This window comes from Cryptomeria japonica, chromosome 9 (assembly GCF_030272615.1).
Source record: "Cryptomeria japonica chromosome 9, Sugi_1.0, whole genome shotgun sequence".
Lineage (NCBI taxonomy): Eukaryota > Viridiplantae > Streptophyta > Pinopsida > Cupressales > Cupressaceae > Cryptomeria > Cryptomeria japonica.
In genome coordinates, this window is record NC_081413.1 from 541,256,250 (window position 1) to 541,280,393 (window position 24,144).

Here is a 24,144-nt window from a genome sequence, read left to right on the forward strand (position 1 = left end):
AAGAGAAAAGCTCATCGTGCCCACGCAGTGTCAGAGTTGTTAGGACCTATTCAGCCACGTGGTGATACAATATTGTGACACATGGTTCTCTGTAAAAAGGTAAGTGTTGATCTGCTAGGCGGTCATTGGTCAAAATCTTGCAAAGGTGCTGAAGGATTTTTCAAAGCAAGATCTTTTAATCTCAACCGTTCAACTTGCTGCAATCCTCTGAAATCGAATGGTTGTCATTTAAATTGTAAAATGGCTAAGTCATTGGTGCAATTGGAACATGAAATGTAGTAATGGCGAAATGATTGGGGTTGGCCGAAATTTAGATCGTTGTTAGGAAATAAATATGCAGAACGGACTGTTATGTTCATCACAATTCATTGCACTCGTCATCATTTGCCAATTTGAGCTTCGGAACTAATTGTAGCAGATACTAGGGTTTGTAGACAGAGATTGAAGAATGCTCATTCTGAACTGTAAGTTGAGTCAATTCTCAAACTTCTTTCAAATTTAAGTTCAAAATTTCAAGCAGTATAAGTCTTAAGTGTAATTGAGTTTCTAGTTAGTTGAAGAGAAACCCTAAGATACAGAATTGAAAACCCTAGTTCATAGAGGTAGTAAAAATGAGTAAGAAGGCATCTGCTTCTGGATCTTCCCAAAGACTAGATGAATATTTGTTGAGACAATTAGATGGAAAAAGAGTGCCTTTGCAAGTGAGTGGGCTTGAGGGACCAGAGGATAGGCTTCTGGATGATTTGGCTGGGGTCAGAGATGCTAAGCTACCAGAGATTGGATGGAGTTTATTTGAACAATGGGTACAACAAGAGGAATGCATGGATTCTAGATATGGGCAAGCTAGCAGTTCCAAATGTGTTTGTGAATGTAGATTTCATTAGAATTGTGGCACAAAGATATGATGTTGTGAAAAGAAGTGTGTTAACAGCTACTGGTTGGGAAATGATAAAGTTGTCAAAGTTAGCTATTCGTGAGGTTTTTGATTTGAACAAAGCAGCATCTAAACCAATAACCCTTAAATAATTTGAAGAAAATTATAAGACAACATCTATCCATATAGAAGTGTAGTCATTCCTACACTTCTATATGGAAACCCTTAAATAATTTGAAGAAAATTATAAGACAACATCTATCCATATAGAAGTGTAGTCATTCCTAAGTTTAGAATCAAGGGTCCAAAGAGATCAATAATTCCAATTTCAAAGGTTGAGAAAGAGCCATTTGCTTTGGACACCTTTGAAGATTACTTTGTGAGAACTCATTACTCTGCCAAATCTTAGGTTATGATGCTATGCCATGGATGCCAATTCCTTTTATGTGTATGGCTGCAAACATTCAAGATCCAATGGTGAACGCAGAGTATGGCTTTGCGACATTCTATGCAGAAAGGATGCATGAAAGTTTGATATGGCTTTGTGACATTCTATGCAGAAAGGATGCATGAAAGTTTGATGACAACAAAAGCACACCTCGAGAGGTTTGAGTTAAAATGGTATTCTCTACTCTGTCATATGTTTTTGTGGAGAGGAAAGGAGTTGTAGGATGATAAGTTACAAGTTAGAATGAAGGATTTCTGGAGACAGAATAGATATATTTTCACATAGTCTTCCAGTGGTTCATCTTCTTTCTAAGTCATTCTAAAGATATCATCTTCTCTCATGTTCCCTCCCCTGTAGTAATCCTTATACTTCTTCATAAATTTTTCTTCCATAGTATCCCAATCATAACTGCATTTCTTCCAAATCCCATGAACAGTCTTAAAGTAGAGTACTTCAATGTGGCTGGAAACAATTTTATTCTATGTGCATTTGTAATGTAATCATAACTTCTACAAAGGACATCAAATTCAAATAGGAATGTGTTTGGATCCTCTAATATAAGGCCATGGAAGTTGGGAAGAGTAGAGGGAAGGATGTGTTTCATAGCAACATTTCTCTCTTGATCAGAAATAGGAAATTCAAAGGTAGTAGTTTCAAGATTCTGCTGTTCCTCCCTGCCACCAGTGTTCCCAATTGTTGAATAAGAATTAGGGGTTGAAGGGGAAGATGAAAATATCGAACGAGATCTAGAATCAAGGGTTGAATGAGGAGATTGTTGATGTGGATTAACTTGAGATGATCCACTCGTTTGTCCTACTCCTGTTTCTGCCACTGTTGCTGTTGTATTTCTCAAAGAAGTGTAAGATGGAAGAAATCTTCCTAGAGAATCTCTCCTCTACATGCAACAACTATGTGCCATTTGTCATCTTGCTTGTGAGGTGTCATTAAAAAAATTGGTACCCTGTATGAGGTCTATCAATCCCAAACGCTGAAAATGAAAATTACTGTCTATAAGAACAATAAATAATTTTTAAAAACCCAAATACTCTTGTAGCTTTGCACCATCCTGTTGACATGTTTTTTAGGACAGCGTCTAACACAGAATAAAGTTGCCTAACGGTCACTTCACTCTCTCTTGATAAAAGTGCGATTGCATGCTAAGATTGCAAGAAGTTCAAACAATCGACTCCAAGGTTCCTTCAATGCGTGGACGTGACTCAGTCGGCTGATGTGTTTGCTGGTAATCCAAGGGGCCTTACATTTGCATCATTCTTTCACTTCTTTGTTGTGGCTGGAACTCCATCATCAGATATGGCAATTTTGCGATGTTGCTGCTTCGAACGGACTAAAATGAACTGAAAGAAAAGGGAAAGGGTTCAGAAGGATCTAAATCTACTTCTAAGGGCAGTGATAACAATGAATAGTGCTCTGGTGGACAAATTCCAAATAAACCAAGCTCTGCTTCGCCAAGTTCAACTACAACTACGCAAGAACTGGTGCAATCTTCTGAGGATATTGAAGGATTTTCAAATTGAGAAAGTGCATTTGAATACCCAAAACGGCACAATCCAAACGATTGTCCACAACTGAACTTAGCATGAGTTTAGTGGCTCAGGCTAACTTTACATTGCAACTTACAATCAGCAAGATACAAAAAGTATGAACCATGGAAATTCATCAAACACCATTACATTCTCCATTGAAATCAAAGCACTTTACTACTTCTAATCTAAGTGAGGAAGGTGAAACCATGCAAGCTTTGAAAAAATAATTTAAGTGGACACCATCAGAGAGCAATGTTTCACTGTTATTATCTCAAAACTTATCGCAACAATTTCAGACAAAGCTCCCCCCTTTACAAATGAGGGGGGTCACCCCTTTATATGGGCCTCAAGCCATGCAAACCCTAATTAGGGTTCACCCCAGAAGATTCCCACTCAAGGCGCAACAAGGTGGGAATCAGTTATTAATAGCCCATCATGCCCATATACAATTAATTACAATCTTGCCAGAAATGGCGCCCATAAAGCATTAATTAACCATTACATTCAAAAAGTTCCTGCTATGCAATGAATGTGCCCTCATGCAAAAATTGCCCATGATGCCATAAATGCACCATCATCTCCTTAACGTGATGGTTGCATGCAAAAGGAATCTGCCATAATGCCATAAATGTGATAGTTGCATGCAAAGAGATGCTTCATTAATTAAATGTCTGTTGACTCGACTACCACTTGGTGGAAAAAACCCTGGAGAGAGAAAAACTTAAAGAGGGAGAATCTCTGACTCTGGAAGTATTTTCTTGAAGTTTTTGAACTTGCCTTGCTCTGGAAAATATTTTCAATGATTTTTCAACATCTGCTATTTTTTAGGAATTTTGGACAAATTAGGGTTTCAAGTCCAGGAGGAAGAGAATTCTCCTACAAATCCAAATCTGTAAAACTTTTGAAATTTGGATGTGATTTGATGCCCGAGAATGGATTTTTCAAATTTTTCCCTGGGAGGGAAATTTCTTGTTCAGTTCATCCTTGATTCCTTCCTTGCCTTAGAAATTTTATGTTCAATTCTTCCTTGGGTGTATTTCTTCCTTGCTTGGAATTTTGTCTTGAAGGAAGGAATTTCCAACACTTAGCCAAATTTTCACCTTTTTCAGGAACTCTGTCATGAAGGAAGGAATTTCCAACACTTACTCAATTTTTCACCTTTCCTAGAATTATGTCCTGAAGGAAGGAATTTCTATTACTTAGCCAAATTTTCATCTTTCTTGGAATTCTGTCCTGAAGGAAGGAATTTCCAACACTTAGCCAAATTTTCACATTTCCAAGAATTCCGTCGTGAAGGAAGGAATTTCCAACACAGCCAAATTTTCACCTTTTTCAGGAACTCTGTCATGAAGGAAGGAATTTCCAAGACTTAGTCAATTTTTCACCTTTCTTGGAATTATGGCCTGAAGGAAGGAATTTCCATTACTTTGTGAATTGTCCATGTCTCCTTTTCAACATCCCTATTTTTTAGGGATCCTCCTAAAATTTAGGAGCCAGGTTCATTGGATGGAGAATTTCATCCCGATTCCGAATCTATAAAATTTTCCATACTTAGTCGAGATTTGGTGTCTAAAAATAGTAAATTTGAAAATTCGCCCAAGGGGAATTTTGCTTTTTATTCCTCCTTGACTCCTTGGATTCCATGCCTTGGGCAAAATTTCAATTTTTTAGCTTGGGTGAAATTTTCACCATGCTAAGGATTCATGGATTTTCCTTCTCTCCTTGGGAATCTCATTTCAGCGCCTGACTCCAGACTTGGGCACATTTTTGCTTTGTCCATGGACTCGTGGATTTTTCCACCTCTCCTTGGCTTCTCCATTTCAGCGCCTGACTCCAGACTTGGGCGCATTTTTGCTTTGTCCATGGACTCGCGGATTTTTCCACCTGTCCTTGGCTTCTCCATTTCAACGCCTGACTCCAGACTTGGGTGCATTTTCCCTCTGTCCATGGATTCATGGATTTTTCCTCCTGTCCTTGGGATCTTCAATTCAGCGCCTGACTCTAGACTTGGGCGCATTTTTGCTCTGTCCATGGATTCGCGGATTTTCCTCCTCTCCTTGGGATCTTCAATTCAGCGCCTAACTCCAGACTTGGGCGGAATTTTGCCAGTGCCAGGGCTTCATGGATTTTCCTTCTGTCCTTGGGAATCCCATTTTGGCGCCCAATTCCAGACTTGGGCAGAATTTTGCCAGTGCCAGGGATTCATGGATTTTCCTTCTGTCCTTGGGAATCCCATTTTGGCACTCTTGACGTGTATTTTGTACACAATCATACACAGAATAAAATACCCAAAGGCATCTTATCCTCTCTTGAATAAAGTCGCTAACTGCTGAAGATTTCGCAAGAAGGATCAGTTAGGATGACTCCAATGTTCTTTTAGTAGGGTCTCTACGTATGGATAAGCACCAGTGGTCGTTGTGATTGCTGTGTCATCAAAGGGCCTTACGTTGCCGAAGTTTTTTTTGCTAAACTAAACAAGCTTTTCAAAAATATCAAAAGGATAGGGTTTGCAAGAGGTCTAATCTAGTCTAACCCTAAGAATGACTCAATGTGGACAAGGCTTGGTGAGATTCTACCAACTTCAATTTTGCCATAAATTAACAACTTAATTGAAATTGATGCGATCTTCTAAGGTAACAAATGATTTTTCAATACATCAAAGACCAAGAACACTACCACGAAGGTACATATCCAAGATACAATAATGATTGAAGATTTAAGTGATTCAAATATCTCCAGTCGACCACGCAAGGCGTTCCTACAATCAGCAAGAAGCTAGTGGTTTGGAAAGCGAATCCTACCAAAGATCAAGTCCAACACTTTGTCCTTCAAATTAACATACTACTTTGATTGAGAATGATTCAAGAAAAACGAACAACCATGAAGATAACCAAGAAAATTGCAACAAAACACCATAACTTCAATATTTCATTGATCTCAAAGCCATCATGTACAACAATTGCTTGAATTCCTTTCTCAAAGCTCAATCTTGCTAAAAAGTAAATTGCTTCTAAACTCTAATCTCTCTCTAATTTCTGATTCTCTAGCTATTTCTAATTTCTAATTACAAAATGAAATGAAATGAGGGTATAAATAGCATCCTCAATTACAATGAACGGTCCAGATCAAAAAGCAGATCAACGGTCAAGATCATGACACCTAAACCCTAATTAGGGTTTATTACAAATAGCCCCCTTTTTACTGAACAATATTAAATGCATAGCCAAATATTAAATTTGGCACAAAAATCTAGGAGACATAGACCAATGACAATTAAGGTGCCATGTCATCTATAACAACCTCTCATCTAGAATCTTATTCCCTTTCCAATGCTCCTTTTTAGCATATGCAATGAATCTTGATACGATTCCTTCGATTTCAGCAATTGGAATCTCGGGAAGATTCTTCATTCTTTCTTCCAAGTGGATGACCTGATCAAATGCATCTAGGAGAGCTGCGTCCCATGTAGGTTCAAGTTCCTTAGTCTTTTCAATCAGGAGCATGGTAGCAAACATCTGGTCCTGTTGCTCATCTGTAATATTAGCGTCCTTGCAAAAGATGACCTTGATTCTATCTTCTAATTCCTGCAAATCCACATCTGTCTCAACTTCGATCCTCCTGCCAAGAATGGTACGTAGTACCTCAAATACTTTGTCCTGGATCGGGTTAATCACCTCCTCAACATGACTGCATCTAGTACTGATGTCCTCGAAGAGAACTTCCTTCATCTGGAGTAAGGTTGACCACTGAAGTAAACTGTGAGGTCCTCCATCCATAATCTTTTCCTGCGCTAAGACCTTCCTCGATGTTTGTCTGGTTACTCGCAAGACAAGGATGATAACATCTTTGGTATGAGCAAAAGTGGCCACTGTTATCATCAAGTTGTGGATGATCTCAAGAACCTGAATAGCTCGGTGAATGGTCTGCATCATCCTTGTTGCAAATTCCGTGGCGACTGTATGAGATTTATCCATCCAAGTACTCATACGCTGGACCATACTCCTGAATCTCTCTGCCTCACCAATTGATTGAAGGGGAAGTGCCTGTATGGGTGATCTTGCCGGATCCTGACGTCCTAAAGGCTGATTGAGATGGCTGAAATATGTTCTCCATGCACCGACCTCTCTCTCAAGCTTTCTACTCTTCTCCATTTCTTCTCTAAGCTTGTCTTTCAACGCCTCAAACGAATCGGTGGCATCATCTAGTGTCTGCTCGGCTATGGATGGACCTAGCTCAAATGTCTCTACATCATATTCCTCTGCTAGGATCTCACCTTCGTACTTGTCCACGGCCGGTGTAGCTATCTGTAATTTTCTGGATCCAGTCTCATCTCTAATCATCTTGGACATCTTGGTAGCCTTTCTCTTCTCTGTCACTTCCTGGGAATGTCCAACAAGGCTCTCTAAATCAATCACATTGTCTTCGTCCTCGATCACAATCACCTTCGTTAATCTTTCCTTCAACCAATCTGGGATAGCCAATCTTGTCTCTTTAACCTGTATCTCCTTATGCAATGCTTCTTCTTCTCTAGGAGGAGATGTTACCTCGTCATTGTTCTTGTCTTCATGTAACTCATAATCTTGGAGAGATCCACTTGGTGACCCTTGAGGTGCCTGTCCTTCTTTATCATTCTGTACCATTGACTCCATAGACTCCTCTATCTCAGATGTCCTTTTCTCTTGTCGAGAAGATGTACCGGATGAACGATCTCGGCTGGCCTCTTGTTTCTTCTTGGAAGATTCTCTCTTTCCAGGTCTCTCTTTCCTCTTCGAGCCTCTTGGATGGAGATTGCCTTCACTTACACTTCGAAGGTTGCCTTCACTTGAATTTCTAGGATTAGAATTGCCTTAGCTTACACTTGCTCCTCCTTCAGCTGGTCTCTCCTCCAAGGTGAAAGTCATAGCTATGCCCTGCTCTCTCAACTTCTGATGCTGCACATCAACCCATTTGCGAGTACAAGACAAGACTGGAGCCATCAAAGCATCTAGATCCACAACCTCGGGCTCATTCCAATCTAACCTTACTGATTTGCTTTCTCGATCATAGGATGACTGGAGATGTCTGCCACTGTCCTGAGCTTGGTCGGCCACTCTGTAAACCCTGCATTTCCTGATGAAATCCAAAGGCAATCTAGAATGCATCTTTCTTTTCACTTCAAGATCGTCCAAGAGATTCATCATAAAATCTTCTATCTGAAACTCATGCTTAAACTTCCTACCGACTGTCTCCTCTATATATCCATGTGGATCAAAGCTTTCTCTCAAGGCAAAGAATGAAAAAGAATACAAAGCTAACTCCTTCTCTGCGTCATCCATGGCTAAAGCATTAGGACATACCTCAACTGAATTGCCCAATATGATAGGTATGGGAACTCCATTTCCATGTCTGTGTCTGAATGCCTTCGCATAAGCTGCCAACTGTCTTGTTACCTCAAGTAACACTATTCTGTCTGTCGGATATCTCGGCAACATGTATGGAGGTGAAGGACATCCATGAACTCTGATATAAATAAACTTCGGAAATTGGATAAACCAAGCACCGTACCTCTTCACTAGTTCCTGCACATCCTGAGATAATCTGTTGTGAATCCCGCCTTGCAACGTCCTCGTAATGTTCATTGTGAAGGTATCATTAACTAACTTGTAGTTGCTTCCTGGCGGATGATGCAAGTGAACATAGGAATCACAAACTCTGACCTCGCCGGGTCCTCTTCCAATCACTCCTCTGTGAGGTAGTCCTGCGTACTCAAAGCTTCTGATCAAGGCATAGATGACGTATGAACTCATGTGGAAGGACTTGGTAGCCTTGAGTCTCCTCAACTGTACATCCAAGCAATGGCTAATCATTCTAGCCCAATGTATTGTTCCTTTTCCCTGAACTATCACCTGGATGAAGTAGAACATCCATTTTTCAAAGTAGAAGGCCTGAGGTGCACCTGTGACTCGGTTGAGCATTGTAATCAAATCTCTGTACTCCTCCTGGAAATCAATCCTGTGTGGTGTGTTCGGTATCTTGCTCAGGCGAGGACGACTCTTGAGTAACCAGTTCTTGTTGATGATGCTTAGGCAAGCATCTGGATCATCTTCGTACATGGACCTGGCCCCTTCTATGCTCTTGTAGACCATATCTCTGTGCTCTGGAAGATGGAAAGCCTCACTTATAGCTTCCTCTGAAAGATAAGCTAAAGTGTTTTCTTCCTTGGACACGATTGTTCTGGATTGAGGATCATAATGACGAGCACACTCTATCATCAACTCATGGCACTGTACTGCTGGAGGGAAGCCGGCCGCCTTAATGATGCCACTTTCAATTATTCTCCAGGCGACAGGTGATGGCTTGCCAATGTAAGGGACCTCTCGAAACTTCTTCGTACTGAAGTTGCCCAAGTTGGTATCTCCAATGTTGCTCCATTTAGACACGATCTTGATCTCCACTTTTTTGGTCTTTTGATCTTCCTTCATGAGAGCTGGACGACTGGTGGATACTCCCGCCTTTGGGGTCGCCATGCCTACACAACATTTCATAATAAGAACTAGATTTTGCAATGTATGACATAGAATAGATTAATTTTAGGAAACTTCATGATAAATCCTTGAGTTATCATTTCCTAAATAACGATTGAGCTATTGAAATTCAAAATTACAAAATTCAAAATTTGAAGCAATGACGATCAAAATTCAAAAATTAAAACAAGGGATCACATCGCCATACCTCTCTTGAGAGCTAACTCTAAAATGCAAAATAAAGAGAATCGCCTAGGCAAAAATCGATATTTGGTGACTTCAACGTGATCTCTCTCAAGCTAGCAACTTCGCCACCTTTGGGATGCCTTTGACGTAGTCTTTGGCAAGTTCGCCTTACTTGAAACTAAGCTCGCACTCTCCTTTGAAGATGATGTTCGCACCTTCCTTTAATGAAATTCGCACTTCTCCTTTATGAAATTCGCTCCTTGTAAATACAAATCGCACACCTCTTTGTCTTCTCCAAATCGCATATGAATGAAGGTGAAATGATGATTTGAAAATGAAATTATCACCTTCCCTTTATAGGCGCTTACCTTATGTATTACCTTAGGCCGACTTTGCAAAATAAGGTAATTTAAAACAATTTTTTAATCAAAAATCAAGGCCAACTTTGCAAAAATAAAAGAATTTTAAATCAAGCGCCCCATTTTTTATTTAAAATAATAATTAATTCATTTAATGCCTTTGCAATTAATTAATTCGATTTTAAAAATAGGCAAAATTAATTAATTAAATATCCAAGCGCAATTTTTTAAATGCTATTAATTGATTTATCGATTTTCTAACATTTAATAAAATTTAAAAATTGTTTTAGCGCCAAAATTTGGAGGAGGGAAAGATGCAAACCATTATCGCTCTGGTCCCTGGGAGAGGGACAGGAGCGAATTATCCTTTTGACCTTGATTCTTGTGCCTTTGACGTTCGAAACCTCTATCTTCATGTTGAAACTGGCATTTTTGCTAAGAATTTCAAACTTGATTAACTTGGTTTTGTGGATGAGTGCCTTTTATGACCATTATCGCCCTGGTCCCTTGGTGAGGGACAGGAGCGAACTTTCTGTTTTCTCCTTGACCTTTGCATCTTCGATCCTCAATCTTCATCATGAGGGAGAAACAATGTTAGTCTTTCGTTCCATGCTTGTTTCACTTGTCTTTAACAAGACATTTTGATGCTTAAATGGATTATCGCCTTGGTCCCTTGGTGAGGGACAGAAGCGAACTTTATGCTCTAGCCAACATTTGCTATCTTTCAACCTTCGCTTCTTGTTCATTGCCTTCCAAACGATATCTTCGACCTTGTGTAACTTGGCTTTGTCGTGATTTTGAAGGAAAAATGAGTGATTTAATGAAAATTGCCCTGGTCCTTGACTAAGGGACAGGAGCGATTTAGCTTCTTGGCTCAATTTGATCACCCTTTAACGTTTGGTTTCTTTGCATATCATCTTCCTAAGATCACTTTGACACTTGTGTAACCTTGTACGCCCTTCACTTGGCGTGATTTTGAAAGAACTAGCCAATCTAATGGATATCGCCCTGGTCCTTGACTGAGGGACAGGAGCGAATTTGAGTATTCTGGGCTCATCCTTGCTTGTATCGACTTGCAATCACTTTCACCATGTAGAATGAGGTCCTTTGATCCCTCTTGGACACTCGAAACTTGATAATCATTCAAAACTTGAGCCTTCATAGAAATTTCGCTCTAGTCCCTGACTGAGGGACAGGAGCGATCTTGGATATTTGGTGCAATTCTCCCAACATTGGCGACCTTTGATACTTCGTTCTTCGTCAAGACGCTTCAAAACGTCCTTGCCACCTTTCACCTTGACTTGGAGTGGTCTGAACTTGAGTGAAAGACATAATAACAAACATCTCGCCCTGGTTCCTGACTGAGGGACAGGAGCGAATTTGTACTTGTAGGCTCCATCACAACTTGCTAACTTCAAAATTTATCTTCAATGGACTCATTGTGTCCCCTTCCCTTCATCTTTGGCCGGGAGTTTGTTCAAACTTGGCGAGAAATGGTCCTAAGGCAAAAATCGCTCTGGTCCCTTGGTGAGGGACAGGAGCGCCTAGGCCAATTTGAGTCTCCTATTGATGTCTTGTAATCTTCAATTTGTATTCAACGGGTTCATTTCACCCTCCTTTCTTGCCTTCAAACTCAAAACTTGCTTGCTTTTGCCTGAATTTTGCCCTCTGAAGAATTTCGCTCTGGTCCCTGGGAGAGGGACGGGAGCTACACTGAATATCGCCTTGGTCCCTGACTGAGGGACAGGAGCGAACTTTGCATTTTTGGTCCGTTTTCCTTCACGAAGGCACTTCAAGTTATATTCAATTGATAAAACATGTCTCCTTTGATCTCTTCAAATCGTCAAGTTGTTCAAATCCTGCAAGGACAAGGTAATGTTTGATTTTAAGCTCCGGTTCTTCACTAAGGGACAGGAGCGATTTTTACTCCTGGGGCATCTCCGTGCTCATGAAATTCTTCAAATTATATTCAACGGAAAGATCATGCCTCCCTTTACCACTTCCACTCGAAAGATCATCTTGATCTTGCAGGGACAGTAAAATTTTTGAAAACGAGCCCCGGTCCTTCACTGAGGGACAGGAGCGATTTTGCTCCTACAGGCCAAAATATCAAGATTTTGGGATTTTAATCACTTCACAAGGTAAAAACAAGTCATTTCCAATGCCCGGGATCAATTATCAAAATTCTCAAAAATTGGTCAAAATTACTCAATCGGACAAAAATCGAAATCTCATCATCAACACTTAGACAAATTCATTCAAAAGTCCAATTGAAAATAGACCAACTCACTTAGCCTCTGGCGAATTCACTTTATTCAAAATTGCATCCTGCGAGAGGAAGCTCAAAAAAAACTCTCAAGAGTGACTGGACTTTGGCCTGAAAACGACAAAACAGAAACCCCAAGGCTTGACCCTAAATCCAAACAACTGACAAACTACCAAAACCCTAAAAAGCAGAGAAAAAGAACAGGCAACACGAGCAAAAAGAGGGGGTCCCCATTTTAATGGGGCGATGTGTGAAATGGTCACAACAGGCACCTAGCTGCATATTTGGGTGGAATTTCCACTATGCCATGGATTCATGGAATTTTCCATCTGTCCTTGCCTTCCTCATTTTGGCGAATTTCTGAGCTTTCCATTTTAGGCATAGGCTTCTAGCACTTGATCAATTTCTGGCTTTTTTTGTCTGTTGTCTGACTTACCAGAATTAGAAATGTTTGTGAACGTCTGATCCTTGTCGCCTTATCTAACTGACCTTGCCATTACTGACTTTCCAAAAATAGAAACATTCAAAATGTTAGCGTTAGACCCCTAGACAGGGTGCAGGAATGACTTACTATAAATAGAAACTTACTAAAAATAGTAAGTTTGATTTTTGGCAAAATGACGACATTTCGGGACCCGAAAAAATCCCTAAAAAATAGGGACTTTCTAAAAATAGAAAGTTGCTCCGTTTGGGCTCAAATTTTATTGGGAGGTTCCTTGAAGGGTCCCGATTCTAGTTGTATGTTCAGTTTTCCCAAAACCCTAATAGAAACCCCTGAAATCTAGGACAGAAGGCAAAAACCCTAAAATTCACAAAACGAGTCCTAGACTTAGATGAATTTGCTCAAACGAAAGACAGACTTGATCAAAATGACCCCCAAACACTTGCAAAGAGGAGAAAGACGAAACTGCTGCGAAAAGACCCCAAAAACGCAAGCCAAAAGACCGGGAGGGCCTAAAAAGAAGGGGGTCCCTATTTGCAATGGGGCGATGTGTGAAAACGTCACAACACATCCCTGATAATGGTACCAAAAGTGTATGGTAAACTATACAATTAATGATTTGGAGTGGTATGGTAATGCACTTCTACTTAAAGGACAAGGTTATCCTATGTTAAGCAACTATTTGTTCCAGTTGGATACATTGAATTATCAACCGGGGATGACGTACACTTGAGATGAAGCTTGTACTGTATGTACACTAAGAGGTTTCTAGGGCCCTTAAAAAGACTTTCATCTATTAAAGAAACCATGGAACCAAAAGCAAGCAATACTAAGATTAACAAATAACTAATGTTTAAAGAGTATTGCTAGTATTCATCCTACAAAATCACAACTACAGGTAAATTACATGTTCAGCTGAAGGTCCTATAATGAATGCTGATCAGTAGTTGCTATATGAACATTTAACTAACTTTAACTAACAATTGAATACAAAAGTATCTAACAAATTAAAATACAGAGTAGCATTGTACGTCAAGTGGGCCCTACTTGAGTAAATGCACTTGTTAAACAAAACAGTCAGCTAATAGTCAATGCTTTTTGTAGTTTACTTCATAGGAATGAATATAAATTTTGCTGGAATTTAATTGCTTACTTTAAAACAGAAAATATAGAATACTTGATCATTTGATCCTTTGTTCTTTGCAAAATATATAAGCTTGACTAATCTTAACTTGGACTCATCACTATATTTGTCGCTCATCCCTGTTAAGCAAGGGGAGAGTTTATTTTTTAGAAGAAGACAACTTAGAGACTGAGAAATAAAGTCCTATCATAACTCTCCTAAAATCTGATCATGGAGGCATGCATGGATAGGTCATGCAACAGGAAACAATGTCATTAATTGCAGCATAAGAGTTCTGGATCCAGTAATCATTTGTTGGTAGTACAAGTCTAATGTGGCTGCCCAATCTGCCTTAGTGGAGGCCAACTCGGCACTATTTGCATGCTGCATGTTGCTGTAAACTCGCACCTTCTCTTGGTTGCAGGAATTCATTCTCTTGTAGTTGCTGTAGATCCCTTGGCTATAGGGACTCCCCTGCTACCGTCAATGACGATCTCATTTCCTCTTTCCTTGGTGCAGAATGAGTTAATCTTTCTATAAAAACACTTACACATCAAGATTAATCACACTATTCCATCACATTTTAATCAATAACCATAATTCAAAACATTAAAAACTATGTTTAGTGCATCATATTAACATAAGCTTAGGAAAGTGTCATGGAAATGTATGAATGTTCAGCAGTTCTTGGGAAATAATAAGGCACAAATTGGAAATTAAAGGACAATTCATAGCCCATCAGCATGTGTCTCTAATTTTTTTTTGATGTGGAAACTCTAGCTTATCAACTTCTTTTGTGATTTTTTTTTGGATCAGATGCTGTTTATATAGGAGGGTCTTTTAAATTTATTTGACAAATTTTCGGGTCTTATGAAATCTGTCCGTTTTTAATTAAGGGAATGCATAATTGTACTAACAAATTAATAGGTTTTGATCAGAAATGGATCACATGAATCATCTTAGTAGATAGAGATAATCAGTTATACTTCTTAGTTTATGAGACTAAAGGAGTATGAGACATGCTTGTAAGCTCATTAAAGGAGAAATGGACAACACAGAGATCCAGTGTCAAATGCAAGAGTAGAGGAGAAGGTGCACTAGGGCACAAGAATGATTTAGACATCTTAGGCTCAACATCATTGAAGAACTTTTCATAGTGACAGTTTCAGCTTAGTAGGAAACTGTACATCATGGACCAGGGTTATCAAGACAAGTTTGTTTTGGTAAGAAACCTCTGTATACAGGACAAAGTAGTTGAATTGAGTAGCCAAAGGGAAGTTGAATGTTTTCTACCATTTCTTCATATGGGGGGCATGCAGAATATACTTCGCATGACTCATATGCTCATCCCTTAGCATAATTATACATGCTCATGATCGAGCAGATTTGTTTAGATTCATGGGAACAATAGCCAGGAAATGATTGCAACAGTTAAGAGAAATATAGTGAAGCATGTTGAATAAGTGATTGATCCACAAGGCAAGTTGGAATAGCATTTTCAACATGCCAGAAAAACCTGAAATACATTTGAAGGCTCGAATTCAGCATTTGATTTGTCAAAACTTGCAAGATGATAGTGGAGATGAAGAAGCACAGCTTTACTCTTACAATTTTTTTCTCACATTAGGTTTCTCTAGGAATCCTCATGTTTCTCTCTCTTTTATGTGTGATTTCATTCATTTGCTTGCTTACTTTCATTCTATGCAACACTAATTTGAGCACTTACTAAAACATCGAATTGACATGTTCAAGTGAAACACATGGCAACGGTTAGAAGTTGAATTCAATCTTATAAAATCTTGCAAAATGATAGTGTAGATGAGGAAACATAGTTTCATTTCACACCTTGGGTTCCTCTAGTGTATATCTTTTTGGATCATTGTTTGTGTGTGGTTTGATTCATTTGATCATTTACTTATATTCCATTCAACTACTTCATTTATTTGAGCACTTTAAAAAGCACCTAATTGACATGTTTAGCTGACTGCAAGCCTAGTATTTGTCCATAAGAATCATAACAGCAGATAAAAGTTATTCAATATCATATGTTATAGAATCAGCATACTCTTTGTTGCACTATTGATCTTGTGGAATAAAGAAAAGTCACATGTTGTTAGTAGCAAACAAGAGGTATGCGATCTGATATATAGGCATTGTAGGCATGTATGTGATCCTATGATCCACAATGTTTCAGGGGTGGGGACAGGGACAGGGATGTGTTTTGGTGATGGCAGTCCTGGTGGCCATTTTTGGGGGATGTTAGTGGATGACAGTATTAGTGTGTGTATCAAATTCTAGTATACTTGATATATAGATTCTATATATACAAGGAAACCCAATTTTGTACAAGTTTAACTATACATGACTTATAAGATAAGACATTCATATCATGTATCAAATTCATTATTAAAACTAGATCAAAGTAACTATAAGTAGTTCAGCTGATATAACCTATAAGTACCTGTTAACCCAGGACATGTGACTGAGTGGGATGTACCTGTATTCCAACCAGGGGCAATGCCTGATACTGCTGCAACTAGGATGTCCACAAAGCAAATGCAAACTGGAGCTCATACAGCACCCAACCAGTTGGACCAACAAAATGATGAACTGTAATAAGTATCCTATGAAATACCTCTGTGCCTAAAGCTGATTCAGATGGGTCTCGTTTAGTTTATTTGTAGTGTCAAATTTATGTGGTCTGCTTCTGATTCAACCGTAAAGTGTCTGAATACATCTGTCTTTTTATCATGATTGGCATTATATGTATAGGTCACGTGGATTTTAAGCTGGTTGCTAGCAACTATAGAGGATTGTCTAATGCTGACATAATAGCTTTTCTTAGCTTCTCTGGAGGCTGGTGTGACTTTAATACTCCATAGTCCATACAATTTTACCTTTTATGAAAAAAAAACAACTACAAATCAGCTCCACAAAATTTGAATAAAAAAAATAAATATTGACAATGTTTTTAGCTGTCAGGTGCACCCGGATGTTCCTGAGATGGTTGAGGGATGTCTCAGATGTCCCTGGTGGTCCCAAGGATGACCAACTGTCTCAGGGATAGCCAAATGTTCCAGCGATGTGCCGAGTCTTAGAATGGTATCTTAGGGAAGTTCTGAAAATTCTTGCAGACTAGGGATGGCTGAGGTTGTCTCCTGCCATCCTGAAGTCCTGGAAATGGCTGTGGGACTGGGACAAGGGTTTCAAAGGCAGGGGGGGGTACATATCCTCGTGTAAAATAGATGTGAGCATGCACACAATTGCATAATGGATATATGATGTAGTAGCAGTCTTAGAGCTGCAGTAAACGTTATTTTGCAGCCTTAGATTGTTGTTTTAGTAGCATAGAACTTTAGAGTTTAAAACAAATACATAAGATATTGGTGAATTGCTCATTTAGATACCAAGTTGGTTTCGGAACAGGGTTGCATCACTGGAAGGCTACCCTGTGTTTGTATGTTTTCAGTGCTTTTGCTTATCATTCAGGAAAAAGCTAGTAGGCAGGCATTAGATTTAAATTTTTTAAAGAGGTTATAAGTTTTAGTTTGAAAAAGTAATTGTATGCATGCATATGTTTTACAAATTAAAGTTCTATTACCATATATAGTAAATAAACATGTTTCAGTACCTAGGGTTCTTTTACCTTAATAAATTTCTATTAACTGGATGTATTTTCAAAACCTCGTTGACTTGCTTTGGTCATTTACAGACATTGATATGATTACTTTTCTCCAAACTTGCAACAATTCATGGGCACCTTATCTAAAATATTTCTAATAAATATTTTATTATGAACTAGAGATACAATTTTCTGGAAATCAATCGATATGTGTATCAATTACCAGACAGCTAGTTTTCATAATTCTAAGGAGAACTTCCCTCTTAATAAGCATTTCTTCAAGAGCAATCTAGAAACTGCCAGGTTTCAGATAATTGTGCAAGATGATATTAAAGTAATTTATCTTCCTCACCTATATCCTCCATATAGATGCATTTGTTTTTAACTTTGCCTGAGCTGTGTGCTTTTTTGTGTTGGTTCCAAAAGGCGCTTGTACACCTTTCTGTATGCTTTTGTTTGTGCTTCACCTGCAGAAGGTAATTTATTGAGAGCTCTCTGGCTAAGTGACACACACCTTTACAAGAGAATATTTGTTGATTTTAAGATAATGTTCTGACTCTTCCAAGTCAGCCATTTTTGTGCAGTTCTCTGAGACCCTAAATACAATTTTAAAAGCATTATTTATGTAGGGGAAGCTCTCCCAAGGTTAGGCTAACGTACTTACATTTTGCATTAAATTTATCTCAAGTAGTCCATGTATGATGTCTGTCTGCAAATAGTCATTTTTTATGTGATCAATATAATTTAGAGTTCTTTCTTACACACTCTTTATTTTTACCCTTTTTTGTTTCATTTTTGTGGACTTTTAAACGGGCAGAACTTTGCCAGAATGAAGATTGCTCAGTTTGGATGCACAACTATTTCCTTAAAGAAGGTTTTAACATCAACACAGGTATGCTAATATTCATGTACTGATGATAAAAACAATTCTGGACTTGATCTATGGCAGATGTATTGTTTTTCCTAATGATTCTGTCAAAGAGCACACCTGATTTGCCATATCATAGCTGTGTCCAAATAAAGCATGCTTTGGGAGAAATTCTCATGTAACCTTGCCATATCTCTATTGGATTGATTAGATATGTAACCTTGCCATATCTGCATTGGAAATGGATACATCTGAGGCACCCCGGTGTATCTGGTAACTTTGATTTTACCTGGGCATGCTTGTTGAAGATGGTAATTCTCACAGAACATTACGCTTATTCTTTTTGTTTATAATTATTTGAGATATTTCTGGATAAAAAAAAAGAAAGATTTGGACGAGTGTGTTTGACAAGTGCACCGATTTTACAGATAACGAAACCTTATAAATGTAGGTAGCCAGAGTCTGTCCAAGTTGCGGTACCGACTGGGATTGTTCTGAATGGAACATTGCAGAACCTGATTCAATTGAAGCTAACCCTTCTCAAAGAACTAGAAAGGAATCACATTAGATAAAAAGCTTAGTAGGGTCTCCAAAATTTTAGGGCACTAGGTCTAGCCTTCTATTAATAATGAAAATTGACTATGGTCCATGCAAGCAAAGTATTTGTGGCTGTTCAGTTCAAGATTCTGTCTCAAAAGTCAAACGGGAAAGTAGTTTCATGGTGTAACTTAGGAATGAGACTCTTGTTTTAGGTCAAGAATGACGACGAGCCCCGGTCAATCTTACTTGTGGGAAAGCTGTTTTATGTAAGGTTCTTTGAATTATTTAATCATATTGTAATATCCTATGCTGTGATGAATTCAATTCAGAATTAGCCCCAAAAAATAAAATTTGCATCTCCAATATTGCACGTGGATCTTATTTTTCATCTTTATAATTTATAGGAATGGACTTTCTGAATTGCGCATTGAAGAACCTGATTCAATTGGAGCTAACATTTTTCAAGTTGCTGTAGCATGTCACACAGAGGAAGAAAGCCTACGAGGGCTTCCCAAGATATATTGCATTACTTTCAGGCTTCAGGCTTTATTGAGTATAAAAGCTGTGGCTATTCTGGTATGGTTATTTGTCAAAATATCATTTAGTGTAATGTAGGCTATGCTAGCATTTGTTTCTGCTCAATAATGACATACCCTGGGCAATCTATCTTTTTGTAATAATTGTATTGTATCAAATTCATCAAAATTTGTTCTATCATATTGTAATATCCTTGTTTGTTGCAATAAATGTGGAATTAGTGCCCAAATACTAAGCTGTGTCTCAAATATTTCATATTGATCTTATTGTGAGAAAATAATATTCATGATGATAGATGAAATAATAACTTGAATGGGCAATTTTCTTTGACAAAATTTTGTTAGCAATTTCAAGTTTTCTGTTCCAAATCTCCAAAGCAGTGATCTTTTACCTTAATTTGTAATTTTATCGGTGGCCTACCATGCTAGTTTTTCCTGTTATTGTACACTTTGCTGCCTTTCATTGCAGGCCAAGGTTGACGAACTTTCAGGTGCCATCTTATCTGATTTGAAATTTCCTGACATATTATCTGATTATACCCATAAGACATCTATTCTACACAAGGCTCAGAAAACATTCTATAGTTTTTTGGTACCATACACCTACAAACATTTCATTCTTGGAGATCCTATACACTCCGACAAGTATTTCATTCATGTACATTGTAAATATTTTACAGACTCGATAAAACTTGAATGAGAAGTTTCTCTAGTGGTGATCAGCTAGAAGTTAAAAATATTTATACATTGATACAATGAAAGGCAGCACGTGTACAATAACGGGAAAAACTAGCATGGTAGGCCACCGATAAAATTACAAATTAAGGTAAAAGATCGCTGCTTTGGAGATTTGGAATAGAAAACTTGAAATTGCTAACAAAATTTTGTCAAGAAAATTGCCCATTGAAGTTATTATTTCATCCATCATCATGAATACTATTTTCTCACAATAAGATCAATATGAAATATTTGAGATACAGCTCAGTATTTGGGCACTGATTCCACATTTAATACAACAAACAAGGATATTACAATATGATAGAACAAATTTTGATGAATCTGATACAATACAATTATTACAAAAAGTAAGATTGCCTAGGATATGCCATTTTTGAGCAGAAACAAATGCTAGCATAGCCTACATTACATTAACTGATATTTTGACAAATAACCATACGAAAAGCCAACCTATCATTACATAAAGAGTTAAGCCTATTATGACCAAAAGCCTATCTATAATCATTGGGATCTTTTCGTAAGGGACCTGTTAAAAAATAAATTATCATAACTCTAGATCATGTGCAAGAAAATTACATTTATTAAAATAAAGTTAGACAATTGAACCTTACCATCTTACATAAATAATAATTTATTGTATATCCTTGAATACACAAACAGTAGTAGTCATTGATGCCATCTAGACGTGAGAGACTTGAAACAAAAATGATCTGATTAGTTTAAATTATAATTAGGACCTAGCCCTCAAAATGCAACATAAAGTATGCATCACAACTTAAAGGGAGATCGCTTAACTCTAGATCATGTGCAAGAAAATTACATTTATTAAAATAAAGTTAGATGATTGGACCTTACCATGTTAGAGAAATAAGTCCTTATTTTATATCTTTGAATGCATAAGCAATAGTAGCCTCTGATGCCTTCTAGTTGTGGGAGATCTCAAACAAAAATGATCTAAATAATTAGGATCTGAGACTTAAAATGCAACATAAGGTATATATCATGACTTAAAGGGAGATGGCTTAAGGGTACAAAATTGCAACTTGTATTTATTCATTCTATTGTACCATCTACACCCTCTCTCTTTTGCAATGCATCTATGATTGTCTCATGTTCTTCCATAGAGAGTGTCCATAATTGTTTATTAGCAGGGTTCTCATGATATCTATCCAATTTTATATTAGTTGCCACTACCAAATGCAAGTAGTGTATAATCTTCTTCTCTAATTCATAATCTTCAAATGTAGGCAAGCCATTCTTTCTTGTTAGATATTTGCTTAGCCAGGTGCCAACAACAATCATAGATCCTATTGGATATACATAACCATCATCATCTACTCGAGAATGAGTTAACTTATGTTTTGGCTCTACACATCAATCCAACCAATACTTTATCCATATGGTCCATGTGTTTGAATCAGAACTCTTAAACGAATGCCATTTAGCTAATCCATTGATTGTATCACAATCATGTTGAGTAAGAATGTTGTCTTCCTCATCTAACTAGAAGAGATGTCAAATTGTGGAGTTCTTAGTTGATCCTATAGATAAATTTGAATTGCACCAATGCACAATTGCGCGAGCATCTTTAAATTTCACTGCATCCTCAAATTTCAGTTGTTCTCTAGCAAGAGCTCTTTTTATACATGCTGCTACTCCATCATGTTCTCCTTTACCATGTCCAACTTCAAAAAAACTCCACATATATTGGACATTGGTTTTCTTGTGATCTCTATTTAGCCAATAAAACATTCTTGCATTTTTAAAATGTCTTGTGCAATTATCTGACCTTATGATATGTTGTGTCATCTGAATTTCTCTTTCCCTTAGATTGTCATTATTCACTGGTCCAATTTACACCTCATGTTTGTGCTCCCACTTTGGCGTGTCCTATCCTTATCTCCTCTCTAACTTCGTTCAGGTCTAATTATCCAACTTTGATGCCATGTACACCCTATGGTGGGTCTCACTGTGAGATTCCCACCCCCTTGGCAGCTTGTTTTGGTCCTCTTTGCAGAAGAACTAGGGTGTTTGGACCAAGGCATCCCAAAACGCCCCGGTCCCTCTCAAAGGGGCCCTAATTTGAAATGGGGCAGGAGCTATATTTCCTCGACAACATTTGATCCCCAAGGCTACACATGACCATTGGAATCGGCCTAATCGATAAATTACCTAGGGAACCCTATATAAAGACATCATATAAATCCATTTTAAATCTAAAAAGAAATCCATGATCTATCCCTAGCATTTATCTCCTTGACAACATTTGATCCCCGAGGCTACACATGACCATTGGAATGGACCTAATTGATAAATTACCTAGGGAACCCTATATAAAGACATTATGTAAATCCATTTTAGATCTAAAAAGCAATCCATGATCTATCTCTCGAATTTGTGCATTTGTGAAGCATACATTATCATGCATCTTCAGAGTTTCAAGGCTGCATATTCATCTTCAAGCATTGTGGAGCAAAGTTACATCAATGTTCATGCAAACACGTGTGTATGATTAGGGTTTTTCATGTTCATGTGTTTGTCATGCCATTACATTCGACATTTGTGATTACATTAAAAGAGCATTGCATCATCATCAACAATTGTAGATCTGAGGTATATTTCCTTAACATTTATTTCAGTATTCGCATTATTTCATTCATGGTTGATTCCAAAATCGGGGTTTGACCTAAGGCAAACATCTATCCCCAACATCTTTCCCTTTCTTTTTATGTGCAGGAAATAGGTATGAAGTTGTATTCAAGAAATCCGACAAAGTTTGATGAGCCAAAAATAATGGCTCTATTTTGTCTATGTGCATGTGTCTTTTCTGGGATATTAGGAGTCTGTTTATGTCTTTGAGTTTAGAACCCTTTGTTAAAGTGATATCATTTTATATGTCTTGGTAATGTGTTCATATGGCATAAGCTTATCTGATATATGTTCCCTTTTTATGTAATATGATAGATAAATGTGTTATGAGGAATATCCATGGCAATAACGCATGTAGATTTTGAATGTTATTCCGATAGGAATAATTAGGCTTATATTTGTGCACATTAACAACTTCATGCAGGATTGAAGAAGGATGTTGAACCGGTCCAGGATGCTCAGCAATAAAGATGATGGAAACGTTGGTCAAGGGACAACAAGGATTGTTGTTGAAGAAGTCAGCTAGCGGTTGGAAGTGCTTCATTATGACTTGCTGAAGACTTAATGGTTCCCTTTGTTGAAGGAGTAGATTTAGGATTGAAATGATGTTAGATTCTCTCTGTTGTTCTAACGGGCTTTGACTGGTTCTTAACATCTATCATCTCGCCTTTTTCTTTCTCCTTGCTCAATAAATGCATCCTCATTAACATGTGGGAGTGGTATGCTAGTTAGTTAGATTTTATGCTTTAAATAAACCTCCCACCTTCTCTTGTGGTGGTAGAGAGGAAAAGATTGTTTCAGTTATAGTAATACAGTTCTAAATTAAAAAGAAGCAGGCTCTTAGCAAATTGTTATGTTGTCAAGTATTTTGAAATCAATAAAAATGGTGTTTTAAGCTTCAATCGTTTGGTTCAGATATCTAGATGCTTGCTAAGGGGGCCCACTTAGTGAGTACTCCTCTATTTTCTTTTATCAGTTATTTTTTGTTCTATAAGTATTATTCTGATCACGGACTACTCCTGCAGCCACTGGAACATTTCCTGTGACTGTTCCTGCAGCCACTATGAACCGGGTAGAATCTTGTTTGTTGATCATGGATAAATTCAGTTTTCCTTAGTTAATTTCTAGAAGGTAGTTGGTTTTCTTTACAAGTATTTTAGTTATTTATTTCTAGCATTCTAATTCCAGCAATAGGAAAAGTGGTTGTTTAGTCTTTCTAGTGCATATACCTTGTAGACCCATTTCAAGTACATGCCCCGGGTTGACAATTAAGTAAACCTTCATGGTAGAAGATAATTACTTGGTTGGATGTCCAATCCCCAAGGTATGATTTCAAGGTCTAAATTATTGAGCCATTAAGAAGAGCAGTCATTTTTTGCGCCATTGTCGGGGATGGTGTCAAACTAGAAACCTTTGCAGTCATTGATAGTTGTGCTCCGTTTTCTC

General features: G+C 37.9%; 1 long non-coding RNA gene across 3 annotated transcripts; it reads left to right on the forward strand.

The window, feature by feature from the left end:
* Positions 1-226: 226 nt before the first annotated feature.
* Positions 227-23,530, forward strand: LOC131858112 (uncharacterized). 3 transcript variants are annotated; one of them, XR_009358909.1, is made up of 4 exons: positions 227-464; positions 18,185-18,259; positions 18,447-18,546; positions 23,123-23,530. It is a non-coding gene; the product is annotated as an uncharacterized LOC131858112 (long non-coding RNA). The 3 variants fall into 3 exon arrangements; XR_009358907.1 differs by lacking the exon at positions 23,123-23,530 and adding an exon at positions 18,664-19,140; XR_009358908.1 differs by lacking the exon at positions 23,123-23,530 and adding an exon at positions 18,687-19,140.
* The last annotated feature ends 614 nt before the right edge of the window (positions 23,531-24,144 follow it).